At 39.3% G+C, this 6,795-nt stretch overlaps 1 protein-coding gene and 1 pseudogene across 1 annotated transcript in view; both read right to left on the bottom strand.

Moving 5' to 3' along the window:
- FER (fer (fps/fes related) tyrosine kinase) overlaps positions 1 to 6,795 on the bottom strand; it is a 498,838-nt gene that overhangs the window by 471,441 nt on the left and 20,602 nt on the right. The gene's annotated exons all lie outside the window — the stretch shown is intronic.
- Positions 1 to 6,795, bottom strand: part of LOC105552520 — a 36,633-nt pseudogene that overhangs the window by 15,288 nt on the left and 14,550 nt on the right.

Genomic DNA, 6,795 nt, shown 5'->3' with positions numbered 1-6,795 from the left:
CATACTGCCCAAGGTAATTTATAGATTCAATGCCATCCCCATCAAGCTACCAATGACTTTCTTCACAGAATTGGAAAAAACTACTGTAAAGTTCATATGGAACCAAAGAGGAGCCCACATTGCCAAGACAATCCTAAGCCGAAAGAACAAAGCTGGAGGCATCACACTACCTGACTTCAAACTATACTACAAGGCTACAGTAACCAAAACAGCATGATACTGGTACCATAACAGAGATATAGACCAATGGAACAGAACAGAACCCGCAGAAATAACATCACACATCTACCACCATCTGATCTTTGACAAACCTGACAAAAACAAGAAATGGAGAAAGGATTCCCTATTTCATAAATGGTGCTGGGAAAACTGGCTAGCCATATGTAGAAAGCTGAAACTGTATCTCTTCCTTACACTTTATACAAAAATTAATTCAAGATAGATTAAAGACTTAAATATTAGACCTAAAACCATAAAAATCCTAGAAGAAAACCTAGGCAATACCATTCAGGACACAGGCATGGGAAAGGACTTCATGTCTAAAACACCAACAGCAATGGCAACAAAAGCCAAAATTGACAAATTAGATCTAATTAAACTAAAGACCTTCTGCACAGCAAAAGAAACTACCAGCAGAGTGAACAGGCAACCGACAGAATGGGAGAACATTTTTGCAATCTACTCATCTGACAAAGGGCTAATATCCAGAATCCACAAATAACTCAAACAAATTTACAAGAAAAAAACAACCCCATCAAAAAGTGGGAGAATGATATAAACAGACACTTGTCAAAGAAGACATTTATGCAGCCAACAGACACATGAAAACATGCTCATCATCACTGGCCATCAGAGAAATGCAAATGAAAACCACAATGAGATACCATCTCACACCAGTTAGAATGGCTATCAGTAAAAAGTCAGGAAACAACAGGTGCTGGAGAGGATGTGGAGAAATAGGAACACTTTTACACTGTTGGTGGGACTGAAAACTAGTTCAACCATTGTGGAAGACAGTGTAGCGATTCCTCAAGGATCTAGAACTAGAAATACCACTTGACCCAGCCATCCCATTACTGGGTATATACCCAAAGGATTATAAATCATGCTGCTATAAAGACACATGCACACATACGTTTATTGCGGCACTATTCACAATAGCAAAGACTGGGAACCAACCCAAATGCCCATCAATGATAGAATGAATTAAGAAAATGTGACACATATATGCCATGGAATACTATGCAGCCATAAAAATGGATGAGTTCTGCCAGGCGCAGTGGCTCACGCCTGTAATCCCAGCACTTTGGGAGGCCGAGGCGGGTAGATCACAAGGTCAGGAGATCGAGACTATCCTGGCTAACACGGTGAAACCCCGTCTCTACTAAAAAATACAAAAAATTAGCCAGGTGTGGTGGCGGGTGCCTGTAGTCCCAGCTACTCAGGAGGTTGAGGCAGGAGAATGGTGTGAACCCGGAAGGCGGAGCTTGCAGTAAGCGGAGATCGCGCCACTGCACTCCAGCCTGGGCGACAGAGCGAGACTCCGTCTCAACAACAACAACAACAAAAAAATGGATGAGTTCATGTCCTTTGTAGGGACATGGATGAAGCTAGAAACCATCATTTTTAGCCAACTATCACAAGGACAAAAAACCAAACACTGCATGTTCTCACTCATAGGTGGGAATTGAACAATGAGAACACTTGGACACAGGAAGGGGAACATCACATATCAGGGCCTGTCGTGGGGTGGGGGGCACGGGGAGGGATAGCATTAGGAGACAGACCCAATGTAAATGACAAGTTTATGGGTGCAGCACATCAACATGGCAAATGTATACATATGTAACAAACCTGCAGGTTGTGCACATGTACCCTAGAACTTAAAAGTATAATAAGAAATAATAATAAGGGAGAACCAAGGAAATACTTGAAATCAAAAAAAAATTTACCAAAAATTGAAAAAAAAAAAAAAAAAAAAAAAGGTAAAAGACAACACTCGCTGAGTGACAGTTCTACACAAGTACCAGAGCGAAGGTATTTAATTAAATCTTTTCTTATTGTGCTTAGCTCTGAGTGTCTCTGTGTACTTGCTTACACATTGTTTGCATTTTAATCTACTTCTGATTTGAAAGAATGCATTTTTGAAAGACTAGACTGCTACTGCTTTATAATGTCCAAAACTACTATTAATAGATACATATTCCTAGATAGAATTCCTGGTTAGAAGGTGAGTATAGGCAATGGAGGATGGAGGAGGAACTCCTTGAATTTCAATTGCTGACTAGTGCCAGCAGATCAAGTCCAACATACATCTCCCAGTTTTCTTATCTTTAACTTAATGCAACCAAATGTAAAAACCGCAGCTGATATCACGTATATTTAAAGTTGAAGTTATGTTTTGGGGAAAAAAAAGCTTGGAAATGACAATGTTGCCTCCAGCTATCTCAGAATTTAAACAAAGAGGCAAACTGCAAATAAATTTTGGATGAACAGTATTCTAAGAAACCAGGCAATTCTCAGAAGAGATGTTAAGTACATACAAATTTTCTCTCTTAAAAGAAAATACAGATCATGAAAGAAAAAGCAAGCAGCTGTTTGAAAATAAAAAAGAATAAAGAGGCATAAGAAGCAAATGCAATCCATGAAAACTGCTTGAATCCTACAGCAACAACAACAACAGCAAATATAAATATATATATAAGTTCATATAGAACCAAAGAAAAGCCCACATTGCCAAGACAATCCTAAGCTGAAAGAACAAAGCTGGAGGCATCACGCTACCTGACTTCAAACTATACTACAAGGTTAATGCCTAATATATATATTAGGCATAACAGGGGAGATTTTAATATGAACCACTGCATTAAACACTACTATGACTTGAATATATGTGTCCCTCCAAAATTCAACTTAACCCCCTAAGGTGACAGTATTAAGAGTAGGGGTCCTCAGGAGATGACTAGGCCATGAATGATCTGCACTCATAGATAGAATGACGCCCTATAAAAGAGGTTGCAGAGAGCTGCATTTCCCCTTCGCAGTTCCATCCCTCCTGTCATATGAGGCCATCAAAAAGGCACCATCTATGAAGAACAGGCCTTCTCCAGACACTAAACCTGCTGGTGTCTTGATGTTGGACTTCCTAGACTCCATAACTATGGGAAATAAATTTCTGTTGTTTATAAATTACCCAGTCTCAGGTATCTTGTCATAGCAGCTAAAATGAACAAAAAGACAAATATATTCTTAATGTTATGGTTATTTTCTTATATATGATACTAGTACTCTGATTATGTAGGAAATTATCCATGTCCTTAGGATCTGCACGCTAAAAGCTTTAAATTATCATGATGTCTTTAATATTGTTTTAAATGATTTTTTAAATATATAAACACGTAAAGAAAGAAAACGTGGCAAAATGTTAACGGTAAGTCCAGGTAAAAGGTAACAGAGGTGTTCATTGTCCTATATACTCAATTTTGATGTGGCACTGAACATTTTCAATAAATGTTGAAATGAGAGAAATACAGAAAGCATGAGAGGAGGCCAGTTTGAAGCATGATGAGTGAAATCAGCACTAGCCTCAAGAATCATGACAGCCAGCTACATGATCTTGGGCAGGTCACAGAACCTCTCTAGGTCCCAGCTAAAGGAGAATGAAATAGAAAAATCTCCAAGGCATTTTTCAGTTATAAAATCCTACTACTACTAAAATTCTACTACTACCTCTCAGCTCTAAAACTCAAAAGATAACCGTATGCAAAGTAGAAAAAATAGAACTGTTGTACGGATAAAAATAAAATAGTTAAAACAGATAACCAAATGCCTTTTATAGAGAGCACAGACAACTACTAACTCTTTTTTGAGAAAACATCTTAAAAATTCTTCAGAGGAGCCGAGCACGGTGGCTCAAGCCTGTAATCCCAGCACTTTGGGAGACCGAGGCAGGTGGATCACAAGGTCAGGAGTTCAAGACCAGCATGGCCAACATGGTGAAACTCTGTCTCTACTAAAAACACAAAAATTAGCCGGGCATGGTGGTGGGTGCCTGTAATCCCAGCTACTCAGGAGGCTGAGGCAGAGAATTGCTTGAACCCGGGAGGCAGAGGTTGCAGTGAGCTGAGATCATGCCACTGCATTCCAGCCTAGGTGACAGAGTGAGACTCCATCTCAAAAAAAATAAAAAAAATTTTTTTCAGAGAAAAAGATGAAAGATAGGACTACTGACGAATTTAGAAGAAACAAATAATACATAGATTTATTTTAAGGTTTATTCCATTTTACTTTGCACCTAAAATATCAATCCTAAGAAGTTGAATATAAATATCCTCTGATGAAGCTGTAAAACCAAAAAGATAATAAATGAACCTCCTAGGAATTTAGACAAGCTAGATGCTTTCAAGTGAGGTTAGTATGACATACATCTAAGGGTGGGATGCTTGAAAATCTCCAAATAGGCCAGGCACTGTAGCTCACAGCTGTAATCCCAACACTTTGGGAGGCTGAAGTGGGAGGATGGCTTGTGCTCAGGAGACCAGCCTGGGCAACATAACAAAACTCTGTCTCCGTTTCCAGGCTGCAATGAGTTGTGATTGTGCAACTGCACTCCAGTCTGGGCAGTACAGCGAGACTCTGTCCCGCAAAGAAAGAAAAAAGGAAATCTTCAAAATAAAATAACAATAAAATTACATATTAGACCTTTGAATTAACAGTCTGGGAAGATTTCAGACTGGCCAAAAGCCTTAAAAGAATCATCTGTTTTAAAAGAATGCAAGGGAGAGCAGACTTAAAACTCAGTATAAAAGTATAGACCAATTATTGTCACTTCCAGAAAGACTCTGAAGTCAGATAAAATTCAACTCACAATTAATTAAAAATCATACAAGGCCAGGCGCAGTGGCTCACGCCTGTAATCCCAGCACTTTGAAAGGCCAAAGCGGGAGGATCACCTGAGGCCGGGAGTTCGAGACCAGCCTGACCAACATGGAGAAACCCCGTCTCTACTAAAAATACAAAATCAGCCGGGCGTGGTGGCACATGCCTGTAATCCCAGCTACTCGGGAGACTGAGGCAAGAGAATCACTTGAACTCAGGGAGGCAGAGGTTGCCGTGAGCCAAGATTGTGCCATTGCACTCCAACCTGGGCAACAAGAGCGAAACCCCATCTCAAAAAATAATAATAATACTAATAATAATTATTAGTGGAAAAAAAGCAAAATAAAGTATTAACTAGTATATATCACAAATTTGCTAGATGCTTTATTTCCAGCACTGATGTTATTTCTAGCATTACAGTTAATTGCCTTTTGGTAAAATAAGCAATGTATCAGTTAACAGGAAAGATAGTTTTCTAAAAGGTTTCTGTACATGATACCAGTTTCTAATCAGCTGCTCAAAAACCAAAATTCTTGATGTCATCCTTGAGTATGGTCTCCCTCTTTCCACGCCCAAACAATATAGAAGTCCTATGAGTTCTGTCTCAAAAAAAAAAAAAATAAATGAAAATGCATCTCAAATTCATCCATCTCTCCCTTATTGCTACAACCCCATCATACAGGCCACCACTATCTCACCTCAGCTCCTTAAAGCTAGCTTTCACTTTCATTTCAACCAGTCCCTGTCTCACACAGTACTTAAAATGATATAAGATGCAAACCCCAGGCCAAACCCTTCGAAGCCCTAAATAGTTCTATAATCTCTTCCTACTCAAATCTGCCTCTTTCACTATGTCAACCGCACTGGTATTCTTTGGTTCCTCAAATTCACCAAGCTCTTTCCTCATTCAAGGTCTCTGCACACAGTATTCCTTCTAATGAGAATGCTCTTCCAATCAAAAACAACTCCCTTCTCCTGCCCTAACACACACATAATACTCACTCTTTAAATAGCTCCTTCTCATAGAATAGGTCTCATCTTAAATATCAGCCCCTCAGAGGAGTCTTATATGACCCTATCTAAAGTAGATTCCACCTCCTCATCTCCATATTATCTGTTTTTCTGCTTTCCTTAAAAAATTGTATTATAAGGCCAGGCACAGTGGCTCACACCTGTAATCCCAGCACTTTAGGAGGCCGAGGCAGGAAGATCATCTGAGGCCAAGGCGGGAAGATCATCTGAGGTCGGGAGTTTGAGAACAGCCTGGCCAACATGGCGAAACCCCGTCTCTACTAAAAAAAAACAAAAATTAGCCAGGCATGGTGGTGAGCACCTGTAATCCCAGCTACTGGGAGGCTGAGGCAGGAGAATCACTTGAACCCAGGAGGCGGAGGTTGCAGTGAGCTGAGATGGTGCCACTGCACTCCAGCCTGGGTGACAGAGCCAGACTCTGTCTCAAAAAAAAAAAAAACTGTATTATAATTGTTTTGCCAATTTATTTTTAACCTGTCCCCTCCCTCAGAATATAAAGATGGAAATAAGGATGGAACATCCAGCATAGTCATCATTATATGCTCAGAAGCAGCACACCATATGATACTTAGAATATCAATGTACCTCTCAAATGAATTAATGAAATAGTCAACGAATATATGATTATATTAGACAATGAGATTAATAATGCTATTAATGGAAATACAGAAATGTAGAACAAAGTGCAAGTATTTGAGAAGAAAAATGTGATATGCTCAGTTTGGTGTCAAGTGGTTAAAAAAATAGGACTCGTGGGCGCACAGGTTGAGGAAGAGATACAGATTGGGATTCTGCTAATTATAAGTGTTAGTTGAGAAAAATAATTATGTCACAAATGAGATCAAATAATTGGGATAGATGACAAGCAAAAGATAAATAAACATG

The sequence above is a fragment of the Mandrillus leucophaeus genome, unplaced genomic scaffold, assembly GCF_000951045.1.
Source record: "Mandrillus leucophaeus isolate KB7577 unplaced genomic scaffold, Mleu.le_1.0 Scaffold560, whole genome shotgun sequence".
NCBI classification, from domain to species: domain Eukaryota; kingdom Metazoa; phylum Chordata; class Mammalia; order Primates; family Cercopithecidae; genus Mandrillus; species Mandrillus leucophaeus.
Note: the sequence above shows the minus strand (reverse complement) of the source record. Positions and strands in the feature narration are given on the sequence as shown.